Here is a 16,587-nt window from a genome sequence, read left to right on the forward strand (position 1 = left end):
TCTTGGTATTTTGGAGGAATACAGGGTCACAATTTATTACACAGAGCTGCTACATCTCACAGCTACAGTGTTTCTAATGTGGCAGGGCATCAGGATGAACTGATCCTGGATGACAGGTAAGGGTATGCTGATCCATGCAGCTTCAGGTCTGTATCACAATTCATTAACTGTAGTGGCTGGTAAGTGGTGTCATGCCAAGCTCTTGGCAACTGGTAACCAGATGATTTTAATGGGTGAGAAATCTAAGGGAATATCCTGGCCATGGCAACAGTCAACCACCTTACACATTGAGGTAGAATGGGCAATATGCAGTTTTGTTTTACTTTGTTGAAAAATAATGCCACTGAAGCATCAAAAATAGAGCACACTCACAAGTCTAAACAAGTCAAAAATTTAATGACTGCTGTCAAAATTACCAGCTACAGGAACCAGAGGTGTTCATGTTTGTGCCTAATGGCAACCACTACCATCGCACAAGTTTCTGAGTCCATGTGATGATGATGAATGCAGTCTGGGAATGTCTCCTCTGAGTCTTCACACACAGAAACATCTATCATAATGTTGTATGCAGAGCCATGTAGAGCCATGTGCTTATACTCTTATGTACAGTGTTGTCATTGCATGCACATCTCTTTGTTATGGCACTGAGGAAATCGGCAACAATGCTTGCCATTTTGACTGTCTGTGATGAGAGGATGACATCAGACTGCCTGCATTGATACTTGTTTTGGTGGAAACAGACCATTTCCTGGCTCATGGTGTGTGATGTGGCTGGACAGTCATATACAGCTGAGCAAACTTCTGAATGAAGTGGTAAATGACGTGTAAATATTGCAGAACCTTGGAACAGCTAGAGTTAAAACATTAAGATGACAGTGATCTGTGGGTAATACTATGATAAACATTTCTCTACTTTTGAAGTTACATGAGGAAAAGGGAAGACTTTAGAAATAAACTTGGTAAAAGATAATACAAAGGACTATCAAAAATTGTTCTGAACAAATACTGGTAGCTAAACAATACTTATAGCTATGATCTCATAAGGCATACACAAGCACAGTTACAGAGTTAGTAACATATACAACCGGCATTTGAGAAGAGTTGAGTTAAAATCCCTCTCCAGCCATAGTGATTTAAATTTTCAGAGGATTCCCTACATCACCTAAGACATATACTAAGATGATTCCTTTGTATTGTACAGTGACAATTACCCTTCCAAATCTTGCCCAATCAGAGGCTCTTGAACATCATCTGCAATCTGGGATGTTAAGGTCTACCTAACATTTCCTGCTTCCTCTGATCAAATGGGTACAGAAAACTAGTTTATTGTCTCTGTGATTTCTTGAAGTATTAACATTGATTCATCTCCAGTACGGTACTGCCATTCTTGTGGTAGATATCAGCAGTACTAAACTCTGCTTTCTAGCAAGACGTGGGATTGTTGCATCTTCTTCACAAGTGAATGATTGCAAATTATTGTTGTTAAAAGTTCCACTAATGGAGAAACACTGACACAAGCCTGCACATAACTACTTCTGCTGTATATTAGTAAGGCTGCAGTGTCTGTCTAAAACATAACCTTTATCTTAAGAGGTGACATCTGTCAAGGTAATACAGTACAGCAGTGAGCAAGCTTACCAAGATAATTTTGTGTGCTAAAGATGGCCACTTATTGTACACATGGACAGACAAAAAGAGGAAATAAAATAGGCTGTGGAAATTTGTTGTCCTATAATTGATGCAACTCTTTTCGCTGGGGAGGAGAGCATTGGTGTATCGAGCAGAGTGGGGTGGGGGCAGGAATGGCAGCTGAACACTCTTCTCCACCAAGGAAAAGAATTTCGGTATCTTCACAAAACGGGATCGAATCCTACCTGGACACACAGGCGGTCATATCAATACAGTGTCAGTTGGAAGAAATGTATATAATGGTTGCTTACTAACAGCAAGTGTAACCACAATCATTTGTTGTAAAATCCCAAAATCATTTCACCTTCACGGATGGAGAACGACGAGTCACAAAAAAATAAAAACACTACCACACTGAAATTACAAGAGTAAATAATAATTTGGTGAAATTCATCATAATTTCTGTGTCAAAAACAATTAACACACGACAAATACGGATTTAAAAGGAAGACTGGAAAAACCTCCAAAGAGATGTGTATTTTCTAAATTTCTAATTTCCATATGAATAAGAAGTATATTAAATGCGATAAATAGGCTGTAATAATGATTTCACACTGTAACCTAAACACTAGAGCGTTATGCAGGGTGCATTCCTATACATAAAACCCGAAAAATTAAGTCGGTATATATTACAGCCGGACATTCCACTTATAACGTGTCTACACATCGCTAAATAGGAGACAGCAGTGGGCGAAAGCAATGGGCAAAAATCTCCCTCACATTCAGTTTTCATCACATTTACGGAATTTCGTAATAATTACCAGGAACTTGAACTGTACATTTGGGAGATGGCGCTAGATACAAATTTTCATCAGTACTGGGAGTGGCGTTGAAGTGGCTGACCGTAAAAGTCGAATGAATATATAGATGCAATAGACATTTCAGTTAATTATTTCGACTGACTTATCAGCAAATGTTTCATTGTCAGATCTGTAAGTGACGAGGAAAACCCAAACTGTAGCATAATGGAACGAACTCTCATACCGATCATCATTTTTAATGAGCCAAATTTGCTAAAGCCTTCAGTATTTTCTAAATATGCAACTGTGCTTCGATGGCACAGTGCGTCAGCTCATGCAATTTTTATTACGTACCTGTCACCTTCTATTTCTTCTCGGCCCAGGGTCCATAAGAAATTGGTATACATTGTGTAGTATTTTCAATAGGAGCCACATTTTTATTACAAAACGCAGCAGAGCAAGAGCTGCTTCTATTACACTATAATCATCCATGGCAGGCCTTCTTCCTTATTCTTCTTGTAACTCAGTGAGCTATGCCGACGTGTTGAAACAATTGGTAGCCGCCTGTGCTAGTGTTGGACATCGCATCTCAGAGATGTTAACTCTGCTGTGTGATTTGAGGGTCCGCAGTGGAACGTCAGCTCGCTTACTGGAGCTGCACCGTTCCTTTCGACACGAGATGTTTAATTGTCGGTTTCATAATGAAACGCTGAAAACTTAGCGCAGTCAGCTAGCTGTAAACGAAAGATATCTTTGGAGATGGTATCGCTACTGAAAAATAAAACAAAATCAATGATAATGGAGGTAATTCTGTCAGCTTTAGAAGTAATATATTTGCAATGGGTGTGCTAGATTGGTCACACAGCCTCACTGCTACGGCGGTTTCGTCTTTATGTTAGCGACATCTGCACACTATGCCAATATCGTAATCTGCACAGTATTTGAACTATCTTAGCTCCGCATGTTTCAAAACTAGTCATCATAAATTGCGAAGTAGATGTTCGTAGAGCAAGGAGAGGTATGATAATCTCTCTCTCTCTCTCTCTCTCTCTCTCTCTGTCACACACACACACAGACACACACACACACGCACACACACACGCACAAACATGCACACACTTGTTTGTATTATACTTCTGGTCGTAGATGAGGACTCGAACTTAGACGAATAATCCGCTACGTCACATCTTATTATATGTGTGGGCATACTGCAGTCACTAATATTTCGTGGCCTTTTAGTAATATAATGTAGGGAAAGTTGTTCCTTTCCCTCCTAGATTTTCTTAAGGTTTTTGTTGAAATTTTCTCCAATGGTGGAACTTCTTGGAGCAGTGCTTTGAAGAGGAACATTACCTAATATGAAATAGGCAAGTAATTAATTCAATGAAGCATGTTTTCCAATGTCCCGGTATTTCAGTTGTTATATGATGAACAGAAATGTAAATGCTGAGTTTACAACTCCATGTTTTGTTCATTCTTGCACAATGGGGCAAAACCGGGCCAATCCTGTATTGCCCTGTAACTTGAAGAAAAACGGAGAACCACAAGGCAAAGCATCACAAGAGGAAGTATCAGTAGCTGAGACATTTCAAGCTGACGGTCCTCAAGCCAATGTGCTCAAAAACAAAGTTGTGCAATTTTCTATAAACGAAAAATTTCCAGAACTACAAGAAGAATTGATAGATGTTCTTGGGACTTTGTAAATTACATCGCACCAATAGGCAAAAGGGTAAATTAGTAATTGTTACCTCCTCTCCAAACAAAAATTATATGGAAGCTGAAGAAAAAGCAGGAAACAACAGAAAGAACGAGATAAAGCCCAAAATGAAAGCCTTTTAAGGGGAAGAACCAAGAAAGCCAAGCTTTAAAGAAGATGAAGAAGCAGAAAACGACTTGTGGAAATATTAGACTTGCTCAAAAAAATTGAGAAAAACTAGACGTTTTGACTTCAGCAGGTGAAGAAAACTAAACTAGACGTTTTGACTTCAGCAGGTGAAGAAAACTCAGACGAAGTATACGTATTTTATAGTAGACCATATTCAGACTCATTATCGTAGGATAGATAGATCCAGTGCCTATGCTGTAGTGATCGGGCTCGTGAACAATTTCCAATGCTGAGGAAGAAAGTAACTGTTTCGTCTGCAATTTCTGTTCTTAATAACTTTTTTTTATTTACCTTACCGCAGTGGTAACGCCGTTTCCCTTCCGATCACCTAAGTGCTGTCGGGCTGGGCTAGCACTCGGATGTGTGATCATCCGGTCTGCCGAGTGCTGTTGGCAAGCGGGATGCACTCAGCCCTTGTGAGGCAAACTGAGGGGCTACTTGATAGAGAAGTAGCGACTCCGGTCTCGGAAACTGACATATATATAGCCGGGAGAGCGATGTGCTGACCACATGCTCCACCATATCCGCATCCAGTGGCGCCTATGGACTGAGGATGACACGGAGGTCGGCCGGTACCATTGGACCTTCGTGGGAGGAGTTTAGTTAAGTTTTTAATTATTGAGCACATTGCCTATATTACAGTAATAATTTGAGAATTTGAAGGTCTTTGTGAAAAACCAGTTTTCGGGCTTGACATAGATTTTGGTATCCCTTGGTAGAATTTAATGATGTTCTATTTCATTTCATATATTTCTTGCAGTACGAAAAACTTTCTTCTTGTTTCAAAGTAATAAAGAATACGATTCTCGAAGTTTTTCCTGCGTATTGAGTATTCTATGAGGTTAAGGGATTGCAGCCACAATATTTTGGCTGGAAACCGTCCAGCCATCCACAGGGTGGCGAACACTCACCTGAAGATGGGCGGACGGTTGCCAGCCGAAATATTGTAGCAAGAAGTCAACATAATCTGACTGCAATTTCGAAATCTCATAGAATAATAAAGAATAAATAAAAGAATTTTTTTAGTACAGTACAGAAAATTTTACACTGTTGACCAAAAAACACTATCACAAAGCATAACCATCTGAGAACCGCAAATTTTACTTCTCAAATTAATTATGGAGACTGAAATAAGCAACTGAAGTTTCATCCTAATACTACGGTAATTTTTTAACGCCTTAGCCAGAGCTACAGTAAGTTCTCCACGTCAGTGCATCATATCAGAAAGACTTTCAAATGTTTCTTCGATATTGCCTGTCAGCATACTTCGTTGGCAGGCCATAGTTTCTCCTGCTGATTTTCTATACACAACCAGTCATGCCCATGAGACATTATTACTTACGTTGCTGGCCAATGAAGTGTAACACATGGAATAAACGGTATTTATATTTGCCCTATATTTCTCCCCATAATTTCCACATGGGGTACTGCTGGTCTGCTGTATATTATTTTTAATGTCATTTAGTTTCTCTTTTTTTCTTAAAAAAACAGTTCTAGTTTTTGATGGTGCTGTTTGATTTTCTCCCTAAGGTTTCCTCTAGGGACAACTATGTTTTACTTTCCTTGGTGTTGCGTGTTGTTAATATCTAACTATGCAAACTTCAGAACCTGAAATAAAAACTTTGCACATTTTTGCACTTCTTGCAACATAACGTACACAATATGAACTGCGACATTTAATTTCCTCATATATGGAATTTTATCTCCTTTACCGTTTAATTTCTACATAAATAAAGTTTTTCAGCTACGTCTACATGACTACTCTACAATTCACAGTTAAGTTCCTGGCATGGGATTCATCGAACCACCTAATTATTCCTCTACCTGTCCACTATCGAACAGCGTGCGGGAAAAAGCAACACCTAACTAATTTTGTGAAAATATCTCCCGCAACGAAAAACGCGTTTGATTTAGTGATTTCACCCCAGCCTACGTTTCATATTCACTAAACTTTCTCCCTTACTTCACGATAATACAAAACGAATTGACCTTCATTGAACCTTGTCCATGTGCTGCTTCGTCAATTCTATCTGGTGCGGATCCCATACTCCACAGCAGTACTCCAGAGGAGATTGGACAGGCGTAGTGTGTTCTGCCAGCAAGTCGCAGTGTTTGCTTCGCTTTTTCCACAACATGAAATATGTGATCGACCCAGTGTAAGTCATTCGTAATTGTAATACTTAACTACTATATTTAGTTGAATATACAGCCTTTAGAGTATTGTGATTTATCGTGTAACAGAATTTTTGCAGATTGCTTTTAGTACTTACGTGGATGGCTTCACACTTCCGATATGTAGAGACAATTGCCACTTTTCAAACCATACAGATACACTATGAGATCAAAAGTATCCGGACACCCTCAAACAGATACGTTTTTCATATTAGATGCATCGTGCTGCCACCTACTGCCAGGTACTCCATATCAGCGACCTCAGCAGTCATTAGACATCGTGAGATAGCAGAATGGGGCGCTCTTCGAAACTCACGGACTTCGAACGTGGTTAGGTGATTGATACGTCTGTACGCAAGATTTTCACCCTCCTAAACATCCCTAGGTCCACTGTTTCCGATGTGATAGTGAAGTGGAAACGTGAAATGACACTTACAGTACAAAAGCCTACACGCTGACCTCGTCTGTTGTCTGACATAGTGCGACTGCTACGGTGTCAGGTTCGAATCCTGCCTCGGGCATGGATGAGTGTGATGTCCTTAGGTTAGTTAGGTTTAAGTAATTCTAAGTTCTAGGGGACTAATGACCACAGCAGTTGAGTCCCATAGTGCTCAGAGCCATTTGTCTGACATAGACGGCTGATAGTTGAAAAGGGTCGTAATGTGTATAGGCAGACATCTGTCCAGACCATCACACAGGAATTCCAACCTGCATCAGAATCCACTGCAAGTACTATAACAGTTAGGCGGGAGGTGAGACAACTTGGATTTCATGGTCGAGCGGCTGCTCATAAGCCACACATCACGCCAGTAAATGCCAAACGACGCCCCACTTGGTTTAAGGAGCGTAAACATTGGACGTCTGTACAGTGGAAAAACGTTGTGTGGAGCGACGAATCACGGTACACAATGTGAAGATCCGATGGCAGGGTGTGTGGGTATGGCGAATGCCTGGTGAACGTCATCTGTCAGCGTGTGTAGAGCCAACAATAAAACACGGAGGCGGTGGTGTTACGCTGCGATCGTGTTTTTCATGGAGGGTGCTTCCACCCATCCTTGTTTTGCTTGACACTATCACAGCACGGGCCTTTAAGCACGTTCTTGCTTCCCACTGTTGAAGAGCAATTTGGGGATGGCGATTGCATCTTTCAACTGTTCATAATGCAAGGCCCGTGGCGGAGCGGTTACACGACAGTAACATCCCTGTGATGGACTGGCCTGCACAGAGTCCTGATATGAATCCTATAGAAGGATGTTTGGAACTTCGACAACGTGCCAGGCCTCACCGACCGACATCGATACCTCTCCTCAGTGCAGCACTCAGTGAAGAATAGACTGTCATTCCTCAAACAACCTTCCAGCACCTGACTGAACGCATCCTGTCATCAAGGCTAAGGGTGGACCAACACCATATTGAATTCCAGCATTACCGACTGAGGGCGCCACGAACTTGTAAGTCATTTTCAGCCAGGTGTCCGGATACTTTTGATCACATAGTGTATCTTGTCTAAGCCATCTTACAAGTATTGGAGGGTCCATAAAATGAAAGAGCTAAGGGCGTTTAACTGAATAGACGCAATATTTCCTATGATAGTAAGTGGGAAAAATAAGGTCAGTCATACTGCCAATGAGCTTTGAAAAAAAGCTGTACAGGGAAAGACAGAGCTTAGTCCATATCAAACACAGAAGAAAAAGAAACGCTTCATACATTAAGTGCCGGTCTTTAAAGTAAGTAATGATATAGGTTGCAGCGCTGACAAAGAGTTGTGGTCAAACATTGTATATATTCTGTGCACTGTTGGCACACTAAGCTTTGTGTGCAGGTCCTTATTAACGCACTAACGTTTCGGGAATTTTGTGAAAAAAAAACTGGTATGGAAGGTGAGCCACTGACTGGCGCCTGTAGTAAAAGTATGGAAGGAGGCCATCACCTAACGAGGAATAGAAAGAAAAGGAAAAAAATGGTCGCTTATGTCAGGTAAACAGGAGGATTAACTCATGCCTTATGAGATTTGAGAAAACTGCTTTGTACATTACAATGTTTTGAAAACGTATCTGAAGAGACAAGACGAAGTGTTTTAAAAGAATTCAATTTACAGGAATTGCAGCATGCTTATCTATGTGGCTTCATTTCTGTACTTCCAACACAGCGTAGATTGTCTATAGATGGTGACTGTGAAGCAAGGTTTAAGAGTACAGCCTCCAGGTACAGAGTTTGAGGATGAATAGGGGAGGGAGTGAAATCAGCTAGAGTTTGTCGTAAGACCTTTATGACAGTGCACGGCGTGCTAAAAAATAAGATCCAATATTTAGTCACATCACTTTTGTTCTCCGAACAACCGGGAATGCCCCTATTTACAACAGAGGAAAAAACGGGAACAAGCACTGGAAATCAAATGGTTAAACAGTATATCGCTTCCTTTCTGAATAGAAGTGGTCATTATGAGTTAAATGATGCAACTAAAGTACACCTCCCTCAGGAACTAGATATAAGCAAAACGCTCGTTTTGTTTAAAGAGTGTTACCCAAAATTAAAGCGTCTTATAAATCATGCCGAGACATTTCTAATACGAACCTCAACATTTAATTTGGCTGTCATGCACAGATACATATGGTGACGAACATACAGCCATAGTGAAATTCCTGGAAATAAAAAAAAGTGCAGTGAACTAGCAAAAATAAAAAAGTGCTTAGACTCAATAGAAGAACTTGAAAACTTGAAACAATTTTCACACATTACAAGCCACCACGTTTTATAAGAGGAAGAATAAACCTATCCAGGAAAGCCGATACAGCATGGTTAAAGAAGCCATATATATAGATTTTCACAAGAATCTGCCCTTGCCTAACACTACAACTAACACAGTATACTATGAGAGCGTGCTGAAAAGTAATGCCTCCAAAATTTTTATGTGAGAACTCTTGAAGTTTTTTAAATAAAACAAACATTATTAACGTTCTACATCTCTATTCTTCATGTCTGCATCTTGCAGCCCTCTGCCGCTAGAGGAATGATAGCGCGGAACAGGCGGTGTGCAGCGTAACAATGTCGGTGTGTGAGAAGCAGCATGCTGTAATCGAGTTTCGAACTCGAAGAATTCGTCCTGATATTTGGAGCTCCCTCTCCGGCAGCATGGCAAGGCTAGACCACAAACGAGCGCTGCGACAACTGCAGCAATCCGACGCCTTGGGTTCACTGTCTTCGATCGTCCTCCACACAGTCCCGACTTTCCCCATCCGAATTTCATCTGTTCCCAAAACTTAAAGAACACCTTCGAAGACCTCACTTTGGTTGGAAAGGAGCACAGGTAGTTCCACTTTTCAAGAAAGGTCGTCAAGCAGATGCGCAAAACTATAGGCCTATACCTCCGACATCGATCTGTTGTAGAATTTTAGAACATGTTTTTTGCTCGCGTATCATGCCATTTCTGGAATCCGTGAATCGGCTCTATAGGAATCAACATGGATCCCCGAAACAGCGATCGAGTGAGACCCAACTCGCTTTATTTGTTCATGAGACCCAGAAAATATTACATACACGCTTCTATGTACATGCCATTTTCCTTGACTTCCGGAAGGCTTTCGATACAGTTCCGCAATGTCGCCTGATAAACAAAGTAAGAGCCTACGGAATATCAGACCAGCTGTGTGGCTGGATTGAAGAGTTTTTAGCAAACAGAACACAGCATGTTGCTGTCAGTGGAGAGATGTCTACAGATGTAAAAGTAACCTCTGGCGTGCCACAGGGGAGTGTTATGGGACCATTGCTTTTGGTTTCCAATGTCTCTGAGCACTATGGGACTCAACTGCTGTGGTCATCAGTCCCCTAGAACTTAGAACTACTTAAACCTAACTAACCTAACGACATCACACACATCCATGCCCGAGGCAGGATTCGAACCTGCGACCGTAGCAGTCGCACGGTTCCGGACTGCGCGCCTAGAACCGCGAGACCACCGCGGCCGGCGACCATTGCTTTTCACAATATATACAAATGACCCAGTAGATAGTGTCGGAAGTACCATGCGGCTTTTCGCAGATGATGCTATAATATACAGAGAAGTTGGAATGTTAGAAAATTGTAGCGAAGTGCACGAAGATCTGCAGCGGATAGGCACTTGATGCAGGGAGTGACAACTGACCCTTAACATAGACAAGTGTAATGTATTGCGAATACATAGAAAGAAGGATCCTGTATTATATGATTTCATGATAGCGGAACAAACACTGGTAGCAGTCACTTCTGTAAAATATCTGGGATTATGCGTATGGAGCTATTTGAAGTGGAATGATCATATAAAATTAATTGTTGGTAAGGCGGGTGCCAGGTTAATATTCACTGGGAGAGTCCTTAGAAAATGTAGTCCATCAACAAAGGAGGTGGCTTACAAAAGACTCGTTCGACCTATACTTGAGTGTTGCTCATCAGTGTGGGATCTGTACCAGGTCGGGTTGACAGAGGAGATAGAGAATATCCAAAGAAGAGCGGCACGTTTCGTCACAGGCTTATTTGGTAAGCGTGATAGCGTTATGGAGATGTTATCAACTCACGTGGCAGACTCTGCAAGGGAGGCGCTCTGCATCGCAGTGTAGCTTGCTGTGCAGGTTTCGAGAGGGTGCGTTTCTACTAATGCGAATTCTTTACAGACGAATGGAAAAACTGATAGAAGCCAACCTGGGGGAAGATCAATTTGGATTCCGTGGAAATGCTAGAACACGTGAGGGAAAACTGACCCTACGACTTATCTTAGAAGAAAGATTAAGGAAAGACAAACCTACGTTTCTAGCTTTTGTAGACTTAGAGAAAGCTTTCTACAATGTTGATTGGAATACTCTCTTTGAAATTCTGAAGGTGGCAGGGGTAAAATACAGGGAGCGAAAGGCTATTTACAATTGGTACAGAAACCAGATGGCAGTTATAAGAGTCGAGGGGTATGAAAGGAAAGCTGTGGTTGGGAAGTGAGTGAGACAGGGTTGTAGCCTATCCCCGATGTTATTCAATCTGTATATTGAGCAAGCAATAAAGGAAACAAAAGAAAAATTCGGAGTAGGTATTAAAGTCCATGGAGAAGAAATAAAAACTTTGAGGTTCGCCGACAGAGACAGCAAAGGACTTCGAAGAGCAGTGGAACGGAATGGACCGTGTCTTGAATAGTGGGTATAAGATGAACATCAACAAAAGCAAAACGAGGATAATGGAATGTAGTCGAATTAAGTCGGGTGATGCTTAGGGAATTAGATTAGGAAATGAGACACTTAAAGTAGTAAAGGAGTTTTGCTATTTGGGGAGCAAAATAACTGATGATGGTCGAGTATAGATTTAAATGTCAGGAAGTCGTTTTTGAAAGTATTTGTATGGAGTGTAGCCATGTATGGAAGTGAAACATGAACAATAAATAGTTTGGACAAGAAGAGAATAGAATCTTTCGAAATGTGGTGCTACAGAAGAATGCTGAATATTAGATCGGTAGATCGCATAACTAATGAGGAGGTATTGAATAGAATTGGGGAGCAGAGGAGCTTGTTTCACAACTTGACTAGAAGAAGGGATCGGGTGGTAGGACATGTCCTGAGACATAGAGGGATCACCAATTTACTATTGGAGGGCAGCGGGGAGGGTAAAAATCGTAGAGGGACACCTAGAGATGAATACACTAAACAGATTCAGAAGGATGTATGCTGCAGTAGGCACTGGGAGATGAAGAAGCTTGCACAGGATAGAGTAGCATGGAGAGCTGCATCAAACCAGTCCCAGGACTGAAGACCACAACAACAATAACATGTATCTGTAGACAGCGTCTACCGATTTCTGTCCGTCGGCCGTGGTGGCTGAGCGGTTCTAGGCCCGTTACGGTCGCAGGTTTGAACCCTGCCTCGGGCATGGATGTGTATGATGTCCTTATGTTAGTTAGTCTTAAGTAGTTCTAAGTTCTAGGGGACAGATGGCCTCAGAATTTAAGTCCCATAGTGCTCAGAGCAATTTGAACCATTTTTATTTCAGTCCCATTCAGACAATTCCTTCGTGGTGCGTACTTTTTCACTTTTTTGCCTTAGGGTGCGAGTATCAGCTATTATAAATTATTCTAGTAATACCTCTTACTTCTTTAGTCTGGACTACTTTATTAATTACTTTTGTAGTAATATACTCTTTCAGTAACTGTGGAGAGCTCAATTTCTATGTACTTCATCAGTTGTAACAAAAGGAGTAACACTTTTTTGCTAAAGAAGCAAGTCACTCCTGCACACTGCTGTCACGTGCATTACGTTCCGTCTCAGAAAATATTGATTGTCGGTAGACATTATTGCATCACCTTTTACGTAATTTATGTTCTTCGCTATAATTTTAGAAGCTAGAAAGGATTATAAAACTGAGTTACTAAAAATGGAAAATCTAAATGCTATAGTATTAAATAATGATAAGACCTGTGTATTATGAAAAACAAATGTTCTAATAACGGATGAATGTATTGTTAACCCAGTCATCTGTAGCAAACAACGTCTATTGTTGGTTGGTGACACGTATTAATTTAAATGCCAGCTTGAGATACGAGCTAGCAGCAACATGAAGGTAGCCAAGAAAAGTTCAAAAAACATACCAGAAAATGAAAAAGAGCGGTTTGCTGAAATAATGAAAAAGTACATAACTACTATTGAATCTAAAAAGCACGATGTCAACATGCTAAAAAGGAAAAAGGATGCTTGGGAAAAAATACACGTTGAATACAACGCAGAAGCTCTTACACAAAGATCACAAGAGCAGCTTGAAGTAATTTGGAAGGTCATGAAATCGAAAGCAAAGAAAATTAAAGCTAAATGTAGTCGAGAATAATTTCAAACTGGCAGTAGAGTAGGTGAGACGATGATCGATGATATAAGCCAAATGGTTGTTGATATGATCCCACAAGTTTTCGAGGGGATAGCTGGAGTTAACAATGCCACATCTGAAGATAATGTGATACTTTCAAGCAACTTCTATGATGCTAACTGCTTTGGAGGTAGCAATGAAATTGCCGAAGGTGGAATTTTATCCCTTAGTCATGAACCTCGGCCTGCATTCTCTTGTCGGAGCTTATCAGAAGACGCCCCCAGCAAAAGAGGGAGACTACATGCGGTTGTAGTGAAGAACGGAGAGTTTTTGAAAAAAGCAGTCGGGCTTCATTCCTTAAAAAAGTGTTTAATACCACAGGAATACAATACAAAAATATTATTAATAGAAAGACAAAGAGAAATCATGGAAGAAGAGCGTAACCTTAAAATGGAAATTTGAATAAATTCAAGAGCAAACTTCAGGTTCCTAATCTTCAGCCAGTTTGCTCGATAAATTTGAGTTTTTGTGAAAGAATAGGAAAATATTCATATGTATAAAACACCTTTTATTTCCTTGATATTTTTTTTCAAAATGTTAATATGTTATTTTTTCCTGTATGGCATAATATTCGTGCTTATCATTTCAGCATTGGTATTAATTTATGCTAATACCATATTCTAATATTTTTCTGAACTTACAATATTATAAAATAAGTCTTTTTGCTTAGAAATAATCGAAACATTGTATGACTTTGTATACTCAGTTAAGAAATAAAATGAGAATATTAATCCCCTAGGAAAAAAGAAAGTAAGAAAGAAAGAAAGAAAGAGCGTAATTATAAAATTACACATAAATGAAATGAGACACTTTTCATTGCTGTAGTGAGAATCGCGTGGCTTATTTATTCATTTAAGAAGAAAAAGTCTTTACACTAACTTCTAATTTTACTTAATTAAAGTATTTAAGTATATTAGACGTTATGACAGCTTGGCCTGCAGCATCTGCTTCTGGCTCAAATGCATATTGTTCGATGTCATTCACCTCTACAGCATCAGGGTGAAACACATCTCGAACTTCTATTCCAAACTTGTGTAGAACTGGAGCAACCACAATAACATTCTTACACTTGTTTGATTTAAATCGCATTGTTTTAGTGAAAATTTGGAAACGTTTCTTCCAAACACCGAACTCTCGCTCTATTACACATCTGGTTGTAATATGGGCTCCATTGTAGCGCCGTTCGGCTCCTGTGTGGGCTCAGAACACAGGCGCCATAAGATGTTTGGAGAGAGCATATCCACTATCTCCAACAAGCAACCCATCATACTGTCCATCTTCAAAATCTACAGCAACTCTACTATTGTCCCAAATGCATGCATCATGTGTGGAAACCGACCAATGGCTTACCACATTCAAAATCTTCATATTGGCATCACAGATGACTTGCGTAATGATAGAAAAGAAATTCTTGCGATTTCTGTGTAATTGTGCTAGTGCTCCAGGGGTATATATACACAATCTATGGCCCCTATGACATTTGGGAATCCACCAGCGCGACAGAATTCCATTTTCTTCTTTGATATATTTTCTTGTCTCCGTGACATGGGCACATACAGTGGCTTTAAGGCAATTAAACTGTTAAAAGCTCTCCCAGCAGTAGTACGATGGATTTAAAGAGATCCTCTGGTACGATTTCGCAGTCCACAAAGAAGTTGCAGCCTAGGACACAAAGCACGGTGCCTGTCAGATTTATGCTGCAGTAACGGCTCCAGCATATCAAGTAGCAACTCAAAATATTCCATACGAAACCCAAACCGCTCTTTGAAATCACTGTCGCTGTAAATCACAATTAATCTCTTGCCGCATTACAACCCTCATTCTTAGGATGTTCACTTCTTCCTCCATCTCATATATTCTTCGCAGTCCATAGAATTCGATAGTTAAAACACAGAACTTGAAGACCGCACCTTACTCTCTTACATACTCCTACTACTACCTAGGAGGAAATTTGGGCCTTATTTCCAGCGTAAGTTACTAACGTAGTAGCGTACTCTTCAATGGTGCTCTCCACCAGCAATGGAGCAAATAAATTTACTTCGGAAGTAAATGAAAAAAATTACTTCTGGAGTAATTTACTCCTTTAGTTCAGTACTATCGAATGGAAGACGCCGATTTCCTACTCTCTTAGTAACTTACTACTTTAGTTCCACTTACTTCTGGTTGGTGCCCGCCACCCGGTGTACTTCGCTTGGCAGATCAGTACCCACATTCTACTAGACTACCTTCGCTGTACCTTTATGTACTGTATCACGTGAAATGATCTTTGCCGGCCGGTGTGGCCGTGCGGTTCTAGGCGCTTCAGTCTGGAACCGTGTGACCGCTACGGTCGCAGGTTCGAATCCTGCCTCGGGTATGGATGTGTGTGATGTCCTTAGGTTAGTTAGGTTTAAGTAGTTCTAAGTTCTAGGGAACTGATCACCACAGATGTTAAGTCCGATAGTGCTCAGAACCATTTGAACCATTTTTGAAATGATCTTTAGTGCAAGCATATGCAGTTTATTTGGTACGATTTTCATGACTAGTGAACTCCTTTATTCTTCTCTCCTCCAACAGTGCTTTCATCTTGGTGCATTGTTGACAACATCAGTAAGTTTTTACTTGTTTCGTTTTTGCTATGTAGGACACCAAAGTAGCTGGAGGACTATCTGTTGATGGGTCTGTGAACAAGAACATTGATGAATATAGCTCTCGTTTTGAAGTGTGCTTCATTATGTCTGGAATATGCTTTCTGTCTGACTGGAGAATTCCTACTGTAGTAACATTGTAGTATTGGTATAACTCTTCCGCCAAATCCACCGATGTGTAGTATTGGTCTGTAGCAATATTTCGACAAGTATTTTTCACAGGTGCTACCAGACATTTGACGACAGCTGCTGAACCCTGTTCTTCTTTCGACAAATTCTGAACATTACCTGCATAGGATACCATTTTCAAAACGTATCTGTCAACTTCATCGGACATCATGCGTATAAGGATGCCATACTTGCCCGGCTTATCCTTCATAAATACCTTGAAGGGGCAGCGCCCTCTAAACAAGCTGAGCATCTCACCAATGGTGAAAATCTATCATTCACTTTGTTGAAAGCATCACGGATTGCTGTGAACTTGTCTGCTTCCCTTCTTAGCTGGCGGGTACCTTTGTTATCAAACCTTATGATTGCAATAAGTTCCTTGAAATGTTCTCTGGCCATAATACCCTTGTAAACTGGCCAACCCATTAGGTCTGACCAAAGA

This window comes from Schistocerca gregaria, chromosome X (genome assembly GCF_023897955.1).
Source record: "Schistocerca gregaria isolate iqSchGreg1 chromosome X, iqSchGreg1.2, whole genome shotgun sequence".
In the NCBI taxonomy this organism is placed as follows: domain Eukaryota; kingdom Metazoa; phylum Arthropoda; class Insecta; order Orthoptera; family Acrididae; genus Schistocerca; species Schistocerca gregaria.